This window comes from Capsicum annuum, chromosome 5, assembly GCF_002878395.1.
Source record: "Capsicum annuum cultivar UCD-10X-F1 chromosome 5, UCD10Xv1.1, whole genome shotgun sequence".
Classification (NCBI taxonomy): domain Eukaryota; kingdom Viridiplantae; phylum Streptophyta; class Magnoliopsida; order Solanales; family Solanaceae; genus Capsicum; species Capsicum annuum.
This window is the reverse complement of record NC_061115.1, coordinates 147,025,740-147,048,347: the sequence shown is the minus strand read 5'-3', so window position 1 is coordinate 147,048,347 and position 22,608 is coordinate 147,025,740.

Sequence of the window (22,608 nt, the reverse complement as noted above, 5' to 3'; positions counted from 1 at the left end):
ACATTTGTATCAAAGTGTAAATTTAAAAACTTCTAGGTTATTTTTAAACTTTTCCAAAGATGACGCAGAGCAAGAGAAGATGGAAGCTAAAATTAGTGAAGATGACCATCTTTCCAAAGAGAGGCGTGAAGGAGAAGTTTTAAATGGAAACTATCTATTTTTTGGAAACCCAACTAAGATATTATTTGTTGTATATTGGAACCGGGTTGGGCCAGGTCAGTAGGGTAGATTAGTTCCACGTGTGTTTTTAATGGGTTGGACCATGTGTGTTTAAACTTTTTTTCTTTCGATAAATAAAATATCAAATTAAACTAAAAAAAAGACTTGAGTCACCTACACCTCATTTTGAAACTCTTTTGTCACCTTTAACAAAACGCCCCTAGTAGCTAACCCCTCTTCCTTTTATGGAAAAAGGTCTAAGGTATTATTATTTACTGTGCTTACATTGCCTCAATATTTGTTGATCTCCTTCAGGTAGGCATACATTAACTAGCAAAAATGAGAGTTCTTTGAAGAAAAAATAAACTCTAGCTTTTAAAAAAAAAAGAAAAAAAGAAAAAACTGGCAAAGTTTTAAATGGTTTATTTTGCCTTAATAAGTGATTTTTCAAATAAAATGGGTGTCGCAACCTAAATGTATGCTTAAAACTAAAGATAAGAAATTTTCATACTAATTCGGTAGGAGAGTAAGTTGCTAAAATATTCAGATTTTTCAAAAATATCCAAATCACCAATTTCGCCTTATTTTAATAAATCAAATAATTTCAATACTTTACGTTACATTCTATTTTCCTAACTTTATTTGAAGTTTTAAGATTTTAAGAGTTTTCAAAACAAAAGATATATCCGTGTACTTACGCTATCGTATTCAAGACATATTTTTTAACTATTATTATTATTATTATTATCTTTATTATTACGCTTACCGTAATAATAATAATTATTATTAATAATAATATTATTATTATTATAACTATAATTATTATAGTTTATATGTTATTTTAGTTCAATCACATGCTATTACATTTATTTTAACTTAATTCCAATCTATTAAAATTTCATAAAACAAATGAATTGTCAAGTTTTTTCCATGTACTCCTAAATATAAAATATATTTATGCTTATTTTAAATAAATTCTTACACTTAAAAAGTATATTTTCCTTTTTTATTCACATATAACATCATACATTTATAAAAATATTTTCTTATATAACAAAAAATTTTGTACTTTCTAATACATGTAAAAATACTACTCTTTCTTTTTTATATTTTTTTGAAAACATATATATTTTTGCAATAATTACATCACGTCCTTGTAAATTGTAGTTGCACGTTTTATACCTTGGTTTTATTTTCCTCAAAATTATAAAGATTTTTTATCACCATTTTTAACAAATAATAGAGAAATGTTTCTCAAATATTTTCCGAAATTATGTTAAGGACTATCTTCGGATAGGCTCTAAGAGGTGCTTAACACCATTCCCTAGAGTAACAAAATCCTTTCTCAGAATCTCAAATATTTTTGAAAGATCAAAAATAGAGTTTTTACAAAAAAAAAAAATTTTATCCTAATTCTTACAAAAACATTTAAGTTGACGACCCTAAAAAATGAATTTTCAAAACCCGAGAGTCACAACGACCATCATATATTGTGCACTGTTTAGACCGGTTTGAAAAAGGGTGCAACATCATGACGACTCTGCTAGAGACGTTAACTTAGATTCTTACCTTATCATGCTTAGTTTAGGAATGTTATTTGGATATTTGTTTATTTTCAGTACATTCTTGTTTTATTTATGCTTTGTTTGAAAGAACGCAAGCCAAATTCAAACTTGTGTTCCTTATTTATTTGAAAACACTACTTGTTACTGCTTTTTCATTTGCACTTCATACAAGTCTTTGGTCATACACAAACACAGACTAAACACGCGAAAGGTGTCCAGCACTCCTTCGAACCTTTCTTGGGTTCCTTAGTTTTCGAGTCAGCACAATTAGGTTAGTACACCTTATCGTAACTATTTAGTTCTACTATAAAAAAACATCTAGGGAAAACTCTTACTCCAAAAATAGGCCTATTGCATATACCTTAGGTGGGATAGTCTAAGGCATTATTTCTGCAATTAGGAAGCCACCCTTCACGTCAATGAGTTCTTCATAAACCCAATGACATTCTTTATGTGAAAGATGATTGATTGATATGAATGTTAAAACCGTAACATATTCAGGACATTAGACTTACTCTCTTTTATTTTACTTAGATTCAAATAAATCAAATGTAAACATCTAGAAGATGTCTGAGGTCCCTCGAATGCTAAGCCATTGGTGGGGAAATATTTGTGTAGCTCATGCGGAAGAGATAATGTCGCATCTAGGATCGTTGATCGATTTGTTGAAGCTGGGAGTGAACAAGTTATTCATTCAGCTAATGATTAAATTTTAGGATCCAACCACGATTACCGTTTGGTTCTCAAACTTTGAAATCATTCCTACATTGGAGGAAGTGAGCCAAATCACTAGCTAAAATCATTCCTACATTGTAGGAAGTGAGCTAAATCAGTAACCTATCATTGGTTGTATAGGCTCCTTTGGCCCATGTAGTACATCCAAAAGTAGTTTACTTCGCTCGTTGAGGATAAGAGTTGGTTCGGAATTGAAAATGGTTGACGCAGGATGTGACATCCTAAGGTATCTTATTGAGAGATTTGGTTTGATAGAAAGTTATGATAGATTTCTAAATTATTTCTTCTTTTCCAGGGTTGATTGTGAGAGACACAAGGCTATTGTCTTCATAGTGGATTTTTAAGGGATCATGGTGTTCCCAATGAGAGAAAATAAAATAAACATCAATTTGCTTTCAATGGTAAATTTTATGTTAGAGGACCAATCAAGGTGACAATTGTGCTAATGATCTTAGAGGAAATCTTTTGATCATTGTCAACATACTCTAGGGGTATGACATTTTTAAATGATGCAATTTTATACTTCAAGTGTGGGAATTGGAGTAATTTTGTAGGAGAAATGCATATAATGGCATCAGAGAGGCTGGATGCAACAAAATTCATTGTCATGAGCTTAAGATGAACATATGGGATGTTCCAAATAATGAATAACAATGACTTATTTTCTTGACTTACCTCACTCGAAATCTCAACCAATAGTGGCTACCATACATTAAAGGTCAAGCGACGTTGAGAAGACATTATTGTTATTTCCTCGAACTGATTGGGCTAGAAGGAATCCATCCCTATACACCTTTAAGGGTTCTTCAACAACTCAGGATAACACAAGATGTCCCTTTTATGGTCAAATATGGCATAATTAGAAGGAGATTATAAAGGAAGGATTGCTATAAAGAGACTCAAGAACTTGATGGAAGGATAAAGAGGCATTTTCCATCCAGGCACGGGGGACGATTCACATTTCACCCTGAACTACCTCACATGGTATATGGCGGGAGGAATTTTAGCAAGGCCAATTTATGAAGGACTCCAAATCGCTGACATCCACAGGGCAAATTAGATCCAAAATCAATTCTTGCACCTCATTCCTATATCTACTATTATGTACCACTAGGGAATCCAGGATCAATGAACTATCTAATTCCTTTAATAGTAAATGAAATAGAATAATAGATGGAGAAAGACCTAAATAAATATCCAAAAAAGAATTTAGAAGAAAATCCAGAAGATGACCCAGAGGATCTAATAGAAGATATAAAAGAAGATCCAGAAGAGAAGCCAATAGAGGAAATAAAGAAAGACCTAGTAAAAGGGTTAGAAAATGATGAGTATGACCTATAAGATTTTATAGTGAAGAGAATGTAGATCACCAGGGGTAGAAACCTGACGAGTCCCTAAAGTACCACCGTGAGCCTTATTATGATTTGGATGATGATGACGAGGATCCCCCGACCTATCCTTAGGCTTTATTTCCTATCTTTAGTTTTCCTAAAGGTCTTCCATGACCTATCCTGATATTTTTGTACTATTATTTCCTATATTTTAATTTTTCTAAAGGTCTTTCATGATTTATATCGATGTTTTTATAGTGATATACCACCTACTATGTAATCCTAAAGTCAAAACTTTTTCTTTAATTCAATTTTCATTCCGTAACTCAGGGTTTTCCACCATTCATTGAATATTAATGAAATTAGATTTTTCTTGAATTTGAGAAGATGTTGAAACTTTGGATCAATTAATCATTAATGCTTTCACCATATGCACACCTCTGACAAAGAGAGGTTCTATATTAGGATGCACTTTGGATGTTGCCAACTTAACGTATATATGTGTTACATATTTTGATAGATCCCAAACATACATGATTCCCCTTTTTATTTCTTTTAATTTTGTTAATTATTAATCCCCAAAGAGTTAATTCATGACAACTTGCAAATTGGCTGAATCACAATACAACCTCTTATCCAAAAGAAAAAGGACTAATAAAGAAAAATCTAACTAGGCTAAAATGATACCAGTATATGACACAGAAAGTTCTCAAAAGTTTCTAGACACCCAAAACGTCAAATAATTGGCCAACATGGCATAGGAAATTGATACTCTAAAGGAAGAATTATGTCAAATAAGGGAGTTAACTAAGCTTATGGTTGCTAGCTTTTTGCGCAGTTCCAATTTCCAAATGTTGAACTACATCCATTCACTTCCACCAACTTAACGAATCCAGTTTCACAATCACCACATGTTCCTACTTATTCTCAAGCTCCACTTGCTCCTCCACCCACTACCAGGACTGTATGCAATTTTTCATCGCCCACTTAGAACTTCACCATTTCCATCCGCCCAATAATGCAACGCATACCTGAGGCACACGTCACTTGTGAGATACTTGTGCCAGTAGTATATGCTACTAAAGCTCCTACTTTTGAAATTTCTATGACTTTCAAAGTTCCATATTAGGTCAATAATATTAAAGCTTGAGTAAGATTTAAATCCCTATTTTAATTATTTTACTTAGATTTTTGTTATCTAAAACTCGTTATATGATTTCAAAAGTAAAATTTGAGAATTTTGGCCTAAAAGGCCTAAACTTGTTTTCTTCAATTTTAAACCTCATTTTTAACCCATTTTCACTTGGGTTTTCTTCTATGGATTACTTGAATCATGGGTAATGTACTTATGAACTAAAATTTTAGTTTTACCCCTTTTTTTCTAAAACTCATTTTGGGAGTCTATTTTGACCCTAACTCAAAAATAGATAATATGGGTATCATTGGCTTTGTTTTGATGTGTAGATTCTATATTTGTATGTTTTAGTTAGTTTAGAGGCTGTTCGAGAAGGGGAGGCTTGGTATTGTAGGCTTTTGGACAAGGATTTCATTATTTAAGGTAGGTTATGGCTTATCTTCCTTCCAACTAGGTTGGGTAGTTAACACGTATAAAAGCATGCAATGGGCATGGGTATTGATATGAAAATGGTGTTATTATTTTTATGTGCCCATGTAGGGGGCCTATGCTATTGTTATTGGTGGTTTGAGACATTATTCCATGTAAGGGTCTTATATGATGCTGTTGGACTTGTGTATATATATATTTGGCTGTATTGTTCCTGGTGGTAATGCCTAAGTTGGGGTTTATATGGTATTAATGAAATATTACTTGCATATCTCACTCTAATGGTACATGGGCTATATTAGATCTTGGATCATTGGCTTTTTGAGTGGATTCTAGCTCATGTGCTTATGTGTTGGTTGGATTTGAAATTCTTAATCTAGTTTGGTTAGGAGAATTACATCCTCATACTATACAAAGATTCAATATGCATTGGTTCCACTATGGAAATATTGGTTTTTTTAATGAAAATGTACACTTTTATAAACCATCTATCCAAGATCACGTGTCGGAGAGGAGTTATGGATATTGGATTGGTATTGATATTAGTTATTTGATTATATATGGGTTATGAACCCCCATGGTTCCTACCTTAGGAGCAGTGCTCAGGAGGTGTATACGGAGGTTGTACAACAACTTCAACTATATAACACCATCATCATCATCTTTATTATCATTGTCGTTGCATCTCATACATTATACACCTTCTGGGTTGTATTTTTGTACTTGATCTGATGTCTATCTACTTTGTGCTTCTTTTTCGTACTTATACTTAGTATATGTGTATATTTAAAACTATTAGTGAAAGCAATATAGGCTAACCTCTGGGATATTTCCTGATTACAAATGACATTCCCATAGTGAGTATTTTATATACCTTATTTTAACCCAAAATATTGAGTCTCATGCAACAGCTATCAAGAAGCTAGAGCACTAGTTTGGCAAGTTGTCGGCTACTTTTAATCAGAGACAGCCAGGTACCCTTCCTAGTGACACGGTTCAAAGTCCTCCAACTATTAGTCATTGCCTAGCTATTACAACTAGGAGTGGTTCCTCTACTGTTGATCTTTATATGCCCACTATGACGTTCTGAATAATGATAGCACTATGAGTGTTGAAACACTTGCTGCGGAGTCAAACAAGGAGACAAGTATCGATGTAGTATTGGTGAGGATAAAGGTAAGAGAAAGTTCGATGAGTCCATAGTAAATCAAATTCTACGACCACCCCTATCATTTCCTCAAAGACTGAAATAGATGAAAGAAGAAGGGAAGTACAAAATACTCATTGAGATGTTGAAAGATCTGACTTTGAACATCACTCTCCTTGAGGAATTGGAGAAGATGCCTGAATATGCCGGGTTCATGAAAAAATTGGTGACAAAGAATCGAGTGGCTAGTTTGAGGATGTTGATGGATTGCACCATTGCAGTACAATCACTTTTAGGTCTCTAGTCTAGAAAAAGAGTGATCCAGGTGCGTTTACAATCCTATGTACTATAGGGATAACTAGATTTTCTAGAGCGTTATGTAACTTGGGAGCCAACATCAATTTGATGTCGCTAGTTGTATTGAAGCAGTTAGACTTGAGCTCTCTAGATCTAAATACTATGTGGTTATTAATGGCAGATTGACTAGAAAAGAAACCTGAGGGCATTTCATTCGATGTGTTGGTAAAAGTTGATAACTTCATTTTTTGGCTAATTTTGTCAGTTTGGATTATGAGGTTGACTTTGAGATGCCTATCATATTGGGAAAACCCTTTATAGCCACTGAAAGAGATATCGTTGTGATATGGAAAAGGGGGAGCTAAAGTTCAGAATCAATAATAAATAAGTCACCTTCAATATCTGACAAATTATGAAGCAGCCTAACGACATGAGGGTAGTATTAGTGATCACTATATTGATGACCTAGGAGGTTATTCTTTTGGGTACCTTGATGAATTCTAAGTAGTAAAGGTACGCGCATCGTGCTGCAATGTTAAATTAAGCACTGCATGGGAGAAAACTACAGGCTTGTTGGTGAAGTTTGAGTCACCAACATAGTCACATCTTGTCGCGAAGTTAAATTACTCGCTGGATGGGAGGCAATCCATTATTTTTGCATTTACATTTGTTTTGCATTTTTCTAGGTAAAATAGAATAAGGAATGGCCTGGAATACGGTAAAAAAATTGCTTGATTCACAATCCTATAGGTATGGAAACTTTGTGACCAACTCACAAAGGTCATAAGTCCTATGTAAGATAGGTAAGTTGTGCATTAATTGAAAAGATGGAATTTTGAGGATTTTTTAGAAAATTTTTTTGGAATTTAACCAACGAACTTACTTACAGGGTCATAAATACTACTTACGACCTTGTACACAGAAAAGTAAGTATAAATATACAAAGTCCACAGAGCAAGGAATTCGGACAAAAATTAGGCCCACTTACGGTGGGCACATACGGACTGTTGTACCACATACGGACCGTATGTCCTGTCATAAGTGGGCACTCTTAAAAAAACAATTTTTTTTTTAATTTTAGGCCCACCTAAGTGTATATTAACCCTAAAATGGCCTCTCATCCCTATTTAAGCCTTCATAATCCATTTTAACTTATAAATCCTTAAAATTCCATCTTCCCTCTTAAAATTTGAACTACCCCATTTCCCTACACTTGAGTAAAGGCTAAAAGGGTACTTGTTCTTGGTACCAACTTGTCCTAAAGCACTAAGTACACATTCAAGCTTTTGTTTTACTTTACTTTTTTATAGTTTACTTCAGGTTCTCCAATTAAAAGGTAATATTCTTGGCTTCTCATAGTAATATCTTGTGCTAAACTTAAAATAAGCAAGCTAGTATGTTTATTTGTATGTAAAATACGTAGAAATCATTATGTTGTATATTGGAACCTTGAATTAGCCTAAAAAATTAATGTAGGGTATTGTTCTTTAATTAAACCTTAAGACCATGCCCTAAATAAAAGTTGAATTTAAAAAGGAAGAGGAATACCAAAAGTTTTGAATGCTAATTTGTATGGAAAAGTTGATTATAGTTGATTGTATTCATGTTGGACTTGTTCGGACTAAGTATAAGTTATAGGAATGCCAAATTGAAGAAAAATTTAAAGTTTTCAAATTTAGAGTTTCTCTTCAAATTTGCAATCCCTCATTATCTATTGAATATTAACGCTTCTTTGTTCAGGTACCATGGCACCTAAGAAGAATGTTGCACTTTCTAGGTGACGGGATGACTCTTTCAAGAGCAGTAGCTCAGAGGTGACAGGGACTAGAGCAATCCCAACCCAAGTGACAGGGCCAATGACTAGGGGCCAGAAGCATACTGCAACTGAGGCTATTATTATGGAAAAATTAGGTGTGCAACAACAGAGAAATCACAATGGGGAAAATGGTTGGATTTTACTTGACCTAGGACCCAACCTGAGGATATCCAGTTCATATATAGGCGAGTTTGAAGTTGACCTGGAGATCACCACCATACTCTACCCATCTTGTTGAGGGTAGAGATGATGATGACAAAGAGGGGCAGAGTCTTAGTCACCTCCTGCAATAGTTACATAGGACCCTCCAGTTTGAGGAGAGGTCCCAAGATGAGTTTGATTCAGTAGATGAGGAGCATTTATCAGTAGTACCCCAATCTGACAATGGTACAGTAGTTCAGGGGAAGTCATCAGTCGTACTGCAGTCTGAGGCGGGTACAAACCAGGATACATACCAGGTACCAGCTCTTGATTCAAAGGCACCAGCTCAGCATGGTCAAACTTCTGACCCCACCCTATATCTCGAAATAACCTATTGATGAGGTAAACCCAAGATGGTGTATAGAACCTGAACTCGATTCCAACAAACATATCATTTGTTGCAATAGGTAAGTCATCTATCACAACAGGTTAATTATCTATTACAACATGTCACTTATCTGCTGGAATCAGCTTCAAAGGTGCCTTAGTATCCAACAGGCACTTCATCTATTGCAACAGATATATAGTCTGTTGCTAAATATGATTCACTCGTTACACAGATGACTCATCTGTTGAAATCAACTTCATGAGCTTAACATGAATCCCAACAATTAAATAATTTGTTGCATCTAATCAATTACTTATCCCAATTTTTAGCAGTATCAGTTGGAGTGGGTTACCAGACCCCTAGGATCTTACAATGCAACCTAGGTGTAGGAATTCTATACATCATATCATGCTATAGTAGCTCCGACTATGCCTCGATGTAGGGGTCTTTTGAGGTATACTAAGCAGTCCTATCTTGAGCAAACACTTGTGACAGGGGTTATGGTAGATATTTTTATAGCTACCATCCATTGAGTTCTATTCGGGCCATATTATATTGCTCTAACATCCACGACAGAGTGTAATTATAGATTAAGATTTGTAAGAAATTGATATATTATGCATGATACTGAGCATAGAAAAGAGATAGATTTAAGATGGAAAGATAGATCGTCAACTATATTTCACCACAGGGTGATGACACGTCTTGGATCAAAGGGTAGGATATGATTAAGAAGGCGATACTAATATTTACCACACAATTTTGGTGGTGGCCTATTTGATATAGATTGTGTCTGACTATTGCAGATAATGTATTGACTTGGGATGGAGCTGCACTAATTGCAAGCATGATGGCTAGATATGATATTGACTGTACAGTTATTATCTAGCATGAGCTTTATGAGAGAGCTTTTGGTGAGACTACTACTTTGCTATTCCCATGTACTGTCCAGAGGTTATATGATGAGGCTATCATTCTAGAGGTACCAAGTGTAGGTGAGAGAGTAGCAGTGATGGCCATGGCACAGACTAAGACCATGAAGGATTCGGCATACTTGGACCTTCTCAGGAGACCCTGTGTGCCCACTATAGTGCCTCTAGCCCCATTTGAGGGCCTATCAATTCCTACAAAACCTATTGATATATAGGTAGGTGACGTGGGAGTTAGTATAAAGTTTGATATAGGGGAGCAGAAAGACGACTTTGAGTTCAGTACATAAGGTTAGGGTACCCTAGCTACATCTATATCATCCCTGATTTCTACTTTAGTGCTGGTGGTTTCATCTTCAATTCCCCTTCACCCATCCACCTCAAATGATGCTTTAGTTATGATGTTAGTATCTCATGATTTTCTGTAGAGCTTGGTGGACAGTCAGAATGCCACCAATACTTGGCTATTGATCTTGAGGTCGAGGTGGAGGCGGTGTATGGATTAATCTAGCAATGGGTTTAGACTATACTGGAGATGTCTAAGGTTAGATTGGAGTTTACACACTGGGTTGTTATGTCAGAGCTACAAGCCTAGTTGCATGTATGAATAGATGCTTTTGAGGGTCGAGTATCGACTCAGTTCAACATTATTGAGATGCCAGATCTAGGTAATATTTGGGAAGAGGTGGATGTATTAAGAGTAGAGGTACACTCTCTCACTGAGAGCAGCATGTCAATCATCTCTCTATTTTTCCCCTATTTGATCAGCCTACACCTCTGAGGCCGAGAGAGGAACCTACAGGATCTCAGTATTCTATTTGACCAGGCCCTGAAATGGTTCAGATATGATTCACAGGAGACTGTAGTGATTGATAGGTAAAGGCACGTCGAGATAGCAGTAGGTGTATCTTCCAGTAGTGCACCGCCACCACCACCATCTTTGTCATACCAAATACCCTTACCTAGGGATGATCGTGACATGGATGCCAAGTGCATTCTAGGTATGTCATTATTCCCTTACTTTGTATTATTTTTGCAAACTGGGGATAGTGCATAGTTTTTAGTTGGCGGTGTGATATACCATAGATACCATGGGTTTTTATTGTTGTGTTTCTTTTTCTATTGTTCGTGGTATGGTTGTAGAATCGGCATGTCATGATGTGTTTTGTGTTGTATTATGTTTTGTTTTGTATTGTGTTTGTTTTTGTGTAATTAGAAGATTTTTGAGTATTTAAGGTAGTTGCTATGTTTTTTGCTAATTTTGAAAAAAAAAAAGATACCCCTCAAAAATTTTGTTCTTTGAACTGTGTGAATGTATATACTTGTGACCATTGCGGATCTTGTTATAGGATTAGATTAAGGACATGATAATCATTGCTAACTTGTGTATGAACCAAATATGTAGTAGCTTTTGAAGTGACTCTGTGCCATGTAAGTGTGAGATTCTACTTAGTTCCCTTTGGGTGTTAAATCCAAAACTTTCCCATTAGTCTTGCCTAGGTTGTGGATAGTCTATTTGAAAGGGATCATAGGCCTTTTTGATATTAATCCATGTTTAGCCTAATGACCTTTCCAATGTGAAATAGTATCCCTTTATCGCAAATTTTGAGCCTTATAGCTTATTTTCTTTGTTTACACCTTTTACCTTCCTAGTTGTGTTACAATGAACCTGTTTTAGCTTTGGTCCTCCTTGGACATTGTGCACCTCAACTCAGGAAAATTGCCTAAGTTGAGGGCGGCTATCATAGGATATGTAATGAAAAGTGGATATGAAGAAGGGTAAAATAAGAGAAAAGATAGTAAGGCTGGGTGTGGTAGAAAAAGGAAAGAAAAAAATGAAAAAGAAAAAGAAAGAAAAAAAAGAGACAAAGAATGAATAAAAGAAACCACACCCAATCTGAATGTGCGTAAGAGAATAAAAGGGAGAAATAAGGGTGAAATATAGGGAAATTGGTCAAAGTATGGACCCCAAAGTTAGTGCAGAGCCAAGAAGGCTTAGTCACTTTCTATATCGAAATGTACCATACCAGCCCCTTTCCAATCCTGCATTACAAGTCAAATAAAATCCTATAGTGATCCTAACTTGACTATCTGAAAACCAAGGTAAAGAAAATAAGGGCAGGCCTATGGTATTTGATGCTCATTGGTGGAACTTCTTTCATGAGCTTGAGTGTCTCTTGACCGTACCTGCATTGACATGCTTATTTCATATGAGTGAGTGGGACTTATTTGTTTTGAGGGCACATGGGTTGTATTGATAGCTTTTTACTTGTCTGGGTAGTGCAATTTATATATAGGCATGTTTGTCTATTGCTAATGTAATTGTCATACCTTGATTCCTTTGTGTCAAATTATTGTACTTCATGTCTACACACAGTTGGTTTTGAATTGTTTATATAGGAGGGGGTAATGTGTTTGAGCATAAAGTAATGATTGAAATTCCTTAGATAGCTTAGATTCTCCTAGTTGAGCATCGTACTTTTATTTTGTCGTGTTTCCTAAGAACATGAAAACGTTCTAAGTTAAGGGTATTGATGTGCTATGGATTTATAGCACTTTAAATGCATAAAACAATTATAGAAAATGCAAGTTTCTTAGGTTTTAGATGCTAAACGGAAGAAAAGGATGAAAATTAAAGTTTTGGGCTACTTACTTAGGCATTTCTTGGCATTTGTGCCACTTATCGGGCATGGATGACCAAAGTAGGTGTAAGAACTTGAAGTCCAGAGGCTCAGAAGAAGGAAAAAATGTCTCTGTCAGTTACTAAGGACACATTCGGTCCGTATGCTTTATATACGGTCCATATGTGACCAAATTAAGTGACAAAGGTCCAAGTCCAGAGAGTTGCAAGAGCTGTACAGGGGTCTGTCACTTCCTTAGGACCACATACGATCCATAGGTGGCCGTAGAAAGTGTCCACCAACCTCAATTTTACTTTTCAGTTTGGGCTTTGATGTTTAGGATTTCCTTGTATCCTATCCTTATGATGTTTTGTAGTTAGTTTATGCACTCTTAACACTTACAAATAGATTATAGTTCCAAGATTTGGGTTTTGATCTTGGGATTACTTTGTTCTTGATTTTGATTTATAATTCAGTTGTTGGCTTTGGGTTTTACTTGTTGATCATTGTGATATCATTTAATGCTTTTAATTATGAATTTTTTTGATCCTTTCACAAGTATGAGTGGCTAAAACCCTTAGATAGAGTTGTGGAAACCCAGGTATATTACCGAAGTAGGGGAAGTGCTAAGTTGTTTTGAACCAGTATCTTTGCATGTATTACATTATCTTTGGTTTGATAGATGTATTAGTGGTTTCCAATAGTAAGATCCCACCTAGAATATCACTTCTTACTCCACAAGAGAAGTAGTCACTAGGAAAAGCTAATTACAACAGTAATTTGAAGATTAACTATCGATCTAGGCTAATTAGTAACATCTATGTAAGATGATTATCTATTATCTAATTACTTGAGACCCAAAAGGTAATAGTTAACTAGGATCTAGGATAAGGGTTACTAATGTGACATTCTGAGACTCATAAGGTAAAGCATGAAATCTATCAATGAGTCCACAAGACAATTGATGTCAAGGTTCTAGGTTGGTTCAATAAAGCACGATACACCTGCTGAGTTGAGAAGATAGGGGGAACACTGTCTTAGTGTTCACATCGATTGATTTCAATGAAATTTGAGATTTGCTACTTTTAATAGATTACAACAACAAACCCCCCATTCACTTTTAGTTCTGCCTGTTATGTTTAGCAAACTAGAGATACAAATCCATGTCTTCCCTGTGGGTTCGACCCTGACCTCATTGGGTTACTTTACTTAACAACGACTGCTCTATCCTCAATTGGAGATATAGTTTGGGTGTTGGCGATTACTGGCATGTAACTCAAGGGAAAGGGATAAAATAGTGTATTCATCAAAAACCATTCAAAACCACAAAGCACAACATTTATATAAACATGCATAGGATGCCGGGATAGGGACAAGGGTCATGAGACATGATAGATTAAAATATTAGCCTAAACTATATAGCTCGCTCCATCCTAATGGCACCCACGTTCTATATGGGTCCAGCTCCCCCTTCTGAAAATGCCCCAGTCTATGTTAGCTATATGTACCGAGGGCAGGCTAATGGTACCAAGGTGATATCCATCCAAAATATAATATGTATTAAGACACATGGTCATATAATCCCCCTACATCGGTAAACATTGTTCCCAGTGTTGGTCCCCCAGGACTACAGCTTCACGATCAGCTACACAATTCCCTTTAAGCCCAAACTAAAATAGTTTGTGCATAGGAGTATTTATTAATGCATTTACTAACTTGGTATCATCATACCAACATGAATGCAAGCTAATTCTATTTTGCCAAACTAGTCCATTTAACCATAAGACTTCAAAGTTCCATTTAAAAACAAAAAACATGGCCACCAAGGGCATTCTAAAACAATATTTATCCATTTATCCTTTAATGTAATGAAATGTTCTCAAAGGTAATTTAAATTGTGTAAAACTCCATATCCAAAATCAAGATTAATAAAGTGGGATGAGGTTAATACTGCTACCAAGCTAAAATTTCAGCAATTTGGGGAAACCCATGTCACCCATTCCAACCATTATAATAATAAACCAATATAGTTCCAACGACCATAATTTAAAGAATGAATAACACATTAAAATAATGGGAAAAGTAATTCAAGCATTAACAACAAAAATTCCTTAACCCAAATTCAAACCCAACAAGTTAAATACATGAATTTTGAATCAATTTATGCCACCATGAAAGATACAAGTTAAGGAATGAGAAACATTCCTGAAATTTAGATATATTTAAAGAAAAATCGAAGTTTGGAGGCCAAAGAATGAAAATCCTTGAATTCCTTGACTTGGATGTTTTGAAAGTAGAAAGCAATGTAAAGCTAAGTGAATTTTGGGGTTTTCTGGGGTTGGGGTCGTTAATGATGTTTAAAAGTGAAAAGGACCCAAAAGCCCCACCCGCCAGCTGAAATAAATAAAATTGGATGAAAAATATATAGCGGCATGGCACGCCACTAATAGAGGTTAGCCTCTGTGCCACACTCTTATCACAGAGCATTAATGGAGGGGCATGCCACTATTGTGGACCATCACTTCCTCGGGGTCCGAAAATGGTCCCTAACCCCTTCCAAAAATTTCATGACTTTACTAAAACACTCCTTTAACATCCCTTATCATAATTCAAGTCAAAAATTAATGCTACGCATATGGGAGGGTCAAAAAGAAATTCGTTTAAATTTTATCGTGTCTTACATTATCCCCCTCTTTGGATCATTCAACCCCGAATGAGGAGTTAGGAAATTTTAGAATGATAATAGAAAGAACACAGTACAATCTAAGGACAAATTTTGAAATGTGATAAGAGAGAAATGAAATTAATACCTTAAGCACTTTCATCCAACACAGGAAACAAGAATGGGTATTTGTCTTTCATATCTTCTTCAGCTTCCCAAGTAGCCTCTTCTACCTTTTGATTTCTCCAAAGAACCTTCACCGAAGTGATATTCTTTGTTCTCAATCTACGAACTTACCTATCTAATATTTCAATCAAGACTTCCTCAAAAGATAATAAATCTTTAACACCAACATCCTAAATAGGCATTATCAAATAAAGGTCACCCACACTCTTTTTAAGCATAGACATATGGAAAATGGGATGAACCAAAGTCAAATTTACAGGTAAGTCTAATTTATAAGTGATATTTCTAATTTTCTTAACAATCTAATATGGACCAATGTAACGGGCACTGAGCTTACCCTTCTTCGCAAATCTCATGACTCATTTCATAGGAAAAAACTTCAAAATCACCTAATCACCAACTTTAAACTCTATCTCCCTTTGCCTCACATCAGCATAAGACTTTGGGTGACTCTGAGCAGTCTTAAGTCTTTCTGTAATCACCTTTACCTTCTCTGTGGCTTGGTGAACCAAGTCAGGGCCAAAAGACCTAGTCTCACCCTCCTCAAACCATCTAATAGGAGACTATCACCTTCTAACATAGAGGGACTCAAAAGGGGCTATTTGAATGCTAGAATGATAACTGTTATTATAGCCAAACTTAATAAGAGGCAAATGGTCAACCCAACTACCTTTAAAATCAATCACACAGGCCCTTAGCATATCATCGAAAGATTGAATAGTATGCTCCGCTTGTCTATTTATTTGAGAATGTAACGTGGCTCTAAGGTTCACCTGAATACCCAAACCTTTTGAAAACAAACGCTAAATGAGAAGAAACTTGTGTACATTGATCTGTGATGATGGACATCAACACCCCATGCAACTTTACTATCTCCTGAATGAATAGACTGGCATAATATTCTTCTGAGTAGTTAGTCCTCATGGAGAAAAAATGAGTAGATTTGGTTATTATATCCATAATAACCCAAAAAGAATCATACAGATTGTGAAACTACGGAAGATCTGTAACAAAATCCATATTAATCATCTCCCACTTCAACATGGGCAATTCTAGCACTTGGGACATGCAACTAGGCCTCAAATATTATACCTTAACTTGATGACAAACCTTACATTTAGCAACAAAGTTTGCCAAATCCCTCTTCATATTATTCCACCAGTAGATTTCCTTCAACTCATAATAAATTTTAGTCGAACCTTGATGAATTGTATATCATAACTTATGAGCTTCAATCAAAATCCTTTCCTGCAGCCTATCTACATTATGAACACAGAACATTCCTTGATATCTCAAGATGGAATCTCCCCTAATATCAAAAGCCATAACCTTTTGCTGACCCACAACATCCTTAATCTGCATAACTATTAGATTTAAAACCTACTTTTCCTTGACCTCAGTACTAAGACATGATTTAACCACTTCCTGAACAATCAATCCTTCATCCTCAAGCTCTAAGAATAGAACTCCTAAATTAGCCAGCCTATGAATATCCTTCACCAATTCTCTTTTCTAATTATCAACATGAGATAAGCTCCTCATAGACAATCTGCTAAGTGCATCAGCAACAACATTAGCTTTCCCTGGGTGATAATGCGAACTCATGTCTTAATCCTTTAGAAATTCAAGCCACCACCTTTGCCTAAGATTCAATTCCTTTTGGGTGAATACATACTTCCAGCTATTATGGTCTAAATAAATATCCATGTGCACCCCAAACAAGTAATGGTGCCAAATCTTTAAATCAAAGACCACAGCCGCCAACTCCAAATCATAAATCAGGTAATTCCACTTACGAATATTAAGCTACTTAGAAGCACAGACCATAACCTTACTATGCTTCATTAAATCATAACTAGTCCCATACGAGATGCATCACAATACACAATAAACCCCTCAGGACCATCGAGTAAGGTTAAAATAGGCACAAAAGCCAACTTATTATTCAACTTCTCAAAACTCCCTTCACAAGCATCAGATAATAAAAGCTTAACCTTTATTTGAGTTAACTTTATCAGCAAAGCAAAAATAGATGAGAAACTCTCCACAAACCCTCTATAATACCCAGTCAAGCCCAAGCAGCTCCTAATGTCGGTTGGAGTCGAGGGTCTAGGCTACTTCTTAACTGGCTCAACTTTTTATGGATCCACCTTGATCCCATTTCTAGAAACAACATGCTCGAGAAAGCTCACAATACCTAGCCAAATTCACAATTAGAAAATTTTGCATTTAATTTTTGGTCCTTAAGAGTTTGCAACACAATTAGGAGGTGATTGGTATAATATTCCTCACTTTTAGAGTACCCCAAGGTATCATCAACAAAGACTATGACAAACAAATCCAAAAACCACCTGAACACCGGATTCATAAGATCCATGAAAGCAAATGGAGCATAGTCTACCCAAATGACATAATCAATAATTCATAATGGCCATACCGGGTTTAGAAGGCAGTCTTGGGAATATCAACCTCCCTAATTTTCAACTAGTGATAGCCCAAATGAAGATCAATCTTAGAGACATACCTAGCACCTTGAAGTTGATTAAAAAGTTTGTTAATTCTAGGAAGAGGGAACTTATTTTTCACTGTAACCTTATTAACCTGACGATAATCTATACATATCCGAAGAAACCCATCTTTCTTTCACACTAGAAGTATAGGAGCAACCCACGAAGAAATATATGAAACCTTTATCAAGAAGATCATTTAAATGCTCCTTAGCTCAAACATAGCCATTTTATAAGGATAATAGAAATAGAATAGGTATCCGGTAGAAGGTCAATCACAAAATCTATCACCCTATTGGGAGGGATTCTAGGAAGATCATCAGGATAAAATTTAGGAAATTCATTAACCACTAGGATTGATTACAAGGAGGGACTCTTAGAATTAGAATCCTTCACTTGAACTAGATGATACAAACACCCCTTGGAAAACAAATTCTGAGCTCTAAAATAGGAAATAAACCTCCCTTGGGTAATAAGGAACTCCCCTCCCATTCAATCACCGATTCATAAAGGAATTGAAAAATGGCCTTTTGGGTCCTATAATCCATAGAAACATAGCACAAATAAAGCCAATCCATCTCCAAAATTACATCAAAATCCACCATATCTAGTTCTATCAAATCCAATGTATCCCTATTAAAGATGCACACCACACAACCCCTATAGATTTTTCTAGCAACAATAGAATCACCCATTGGAGTAGAAAATAAAAAAGGGTTGAAAATATTTTCTGGACCAAAATCAAAATGTACAGCCATATAAGGGGTCATATAATATTGGGTAGAAATTATGTCAAGCAAATAATAAAAATCACAAAGAAGAGATATATCATACCAATAAAATATGTAGGGGTGCCTCAGTCTCTTGACGAGTAGCAAGTGCATAGAGGCCATTCCTTTTATTAATGATACATGGAGTGGCACCCTTAGGTGTAGGAGCTAAAGAAATGGTGACCAGGACCTTATTAGCCCCAGTGGAGACTTTACCTATAGGACAATTTCACCGCAGATGACCAGGATGGCTATAATTAAAACACAAGTTCCTCTCCTATTCATAATACCCACGATGAAGCTACCCACAAAAATGGAAAAGAGAATAAGGTGGGGCTGACTGAGCTTCAATGACCTAACACTAGACACCCTGTGCCTTAGCACTATTACTAGCCTAAAAATGACGATCACCTGAAGGCTCCGTATTAGAAACACTAGCTATCGAATAAGAATCTCCCCAATTCTTCTTCTTAGTCCACTGCCTACTATCTCACCTACTGTTTTGCTGAATTTCACCCCGCTCTGTGTATTTAAACTTTTTGTTTTGCCTTTCTCCCAGCTCTAACTATTTCTTCTTCCCATCATCCACCTATAATATTTTGATCACCAGCCTGGATATGTCTATATCATTATTTAGCATTACAGCCTTACATTTTAACACTAAATCATGGGATAAACCTATAAAAAAACTTCCTTATTCTAAAACTCATATTATACACCAACTCTAGAGTGTAATAGGATAGCTACTGCAACCTAAGGTCATACTCCTTAACACTCATCTTACCCTGCTTCAAGTTCATAAATTCTTTAGCCTTAGCCTTCCACAACTTCTAAAGAACGAAGTGATCAAGAAAAGCACCTGAAAAGTCACACCACACCGCTAGCTCAGAATCACCACATCTTATCTCTTCCAACTTCTCATACTAGTGATAAGTGATATTCTTTAATTGATAAGTAGTAAACTCCACACTTTCTAAATCAGTAGCATGCATCACCCTAGAAAGTTTCTCTATTTTTATAAATAAACCCCTACGGATCCTACTTAACCTTGGAGCCTATAAATGTTGGGGTATTTAACCTCATAAATTGGCCAATCCTGGTGACCACAGATGAATTAGCAATAAAAACAGAATGATTAGATCAATAAGACTAAGATGCCATCAGCTGAGCAAGTATATGAATAGATTGATGGAACTCTGTATTAGATATATCTCCCTGAGGTGACTAATCATAAATATCACCCATCTGGAAAGCCCGAGAAGAACTAGTAGGGACCTGTAGAACCCTAAGTGAAGTGTTACAGTTAAAAGCATGGACCCTAGACCGGGTCTGCACTGCATAAGAAGGGCGAGTTCCCTGTTTATTTTTCTCAAGTAGGACATATATTCCAATAGGGTTTCTATGATCATCACATCCTCAGGGAGGTATGATCTAAAATAGAAGTAAGCCAGGAGTTGAGACGTTCCATATTAACTAGACTCTGTAGCTTGGAATAAAACAAAAGAAAGGAAGATATTCCTAAATATCTCGTAGCCTCCCTATTATAAGTGTGGCATGCTATACACCCATAAAAGGGACTCTACTTGACATGACTTTGTGGACAACTAGTGACCCCAAATTGTGCTCTAATACCAAACTTATCACGACCCAAACCCGATCTTGGATATGACGAACAATCTCAACCCCACCATGGGCTAGAGATAACCTTCTTAACCTTACCTCAAGATCACATAAATGTAAACAACAGAAGCCAGCCAAAATAGTAATAAGAAAGATATATAAGTCAAATACAAATTCTAACATTAAAATAAATAACCATCCCAATACTTGTTCACAAAAGCCTTTAAACCAAGAATGCCAAACTAAGTCAGGACATACCTTTGACTATGATGAAATAAATCTAAAAGCACTAAGACAGGAAAAAACAAATCAAATAATCATTCCTTATAGTAGATGAAGGGCTACCACTTTCCAGCAGCTCAACAAACATACTAGACCATCTAAAACTGTATAGAAGTAACAAAAAAGTCCTTCAAACCTACATCATGAAATGATACAATATGTCAGGATAGTCAGTGGGGAAAGCAATGGCATGTAACTAGAGGAAAAGGGATAAAACCAGTCAAAACCATAATACACAATATTTAGATAGATATACATAGGATGTCGGGATAGGGATAAGTGTAATAAGACATGATAGAAAATATTAACTTGAACTATGTAGCTCATTCTATCCTAATGGCACCCACGGGCTATATGGGTCCGACTCCCGTTGCTAGAAGGGCCCTAATCCATGTTAGCCACATGTTCTGAGGATAGTCTAAACAAACCAAGGCAATAGCCAACAAAAATATAATATGTATCCAGACACATGATCATATAAATACCCAACATCGGCAAACATTATTTCCAGTGTTGGTTCCAGTAGGACTACACCTTTAAGGTGAGCTACACAATTTCCTTTAATCCCAAATTAAAATAGTTTGCATATAAACCTATACATTAACCAAGGAGTCTTTATTAAGGCATTTACTAACTTGGTATCATCATACCAATATACTTGCAAGCTAATTCAATTATGCCAAACCATTCTATTTAAGCATAAGATACGAAGTACCATTTAAAATTCAAAATCGTGGCCACTAATGGCATTCCAAAACCATATTTATCCATTTAATCTTAATGCAATAAAGTATTCTCAAAGGTAAGTTAATTTGTGTAAAACTCCATATTAAAACCAAGATTAATAAATTGGGTTGAGGTTAATACTATTATCAAGCAAAAATTTCATCAATTTAGTGAAGCCCATGTCACCTATTCTAACCATTATAATAACAAACCAATATAGTTCCAAAAGCCATAATTAAAAGCATGAATAAGACATTAAAATAATGGAAAAAGCAATACAAGAATTAACAATCAAATATCTCAACCAAATTTCAAACCCAACATGTTAAACACATGAAATTTGAATTAATTTATGCCGACATGTAAAATACAAGTTAAATAATGAGAAACATGCTTGAAATTTAGATGAATTTGAAGAAAAATTAAAATTTAGAGCCCAAAGAATAAAAATCCCTAAGTTTCTTCACTTAGGTTTTTCGAGAGGAATGCAATATAAAGATAAGTGAATTTTCAGATTTTCTAGGGTTAGGGGTCATTTATGATGTTTAAAAGTGAAAAGGACCCAAAAGTCCCCACCCCTAAGCTGAAAAAGGACAAAATTGGGTGAAAAAATATATAGAAGTGTGTCATATTGCTATCTTAGAGGTTAGCCTCTTTGTCATGCTCCTATCACGTAGAATAAGTGGCGTGGCACACTACTATCACAGACCCTCACTGCCTTTAGGTCCCAAATAGTCCCCGAATCCCTTTTGAAAATTCTAAAACATTTTCAATATATCCCTTAACACACCTTATTATAATTCAAGTCAAAAATTAATGTTATACACACGAGAGGTTCAAAAATAAATTCATTGAAATTTTAACGGGGTCTTACACCTAATTTTTGTGCTCATTTAGGTATTTCTCTTACCTTTAGTTTAAGGATGAACTAGATTCTTAGTGGTGGATATTGTAAGGGCTTTTTCCAATAGATCTGGAACATCGATTTTGGGTTAGTAGCGTGGTTGGTGTAATTTCATAGATTTTATATCGCATTTTGATCCTTGGTTCGGGAAATTGTGAAATTGGGTCTCAAGGATCGATTCTATTAAAGCAACCTCTTTTGAAATTTGATGTCGTCATAGAGTCTAGAGCATCAAATTTAATAGTGTAGCATAGTTTG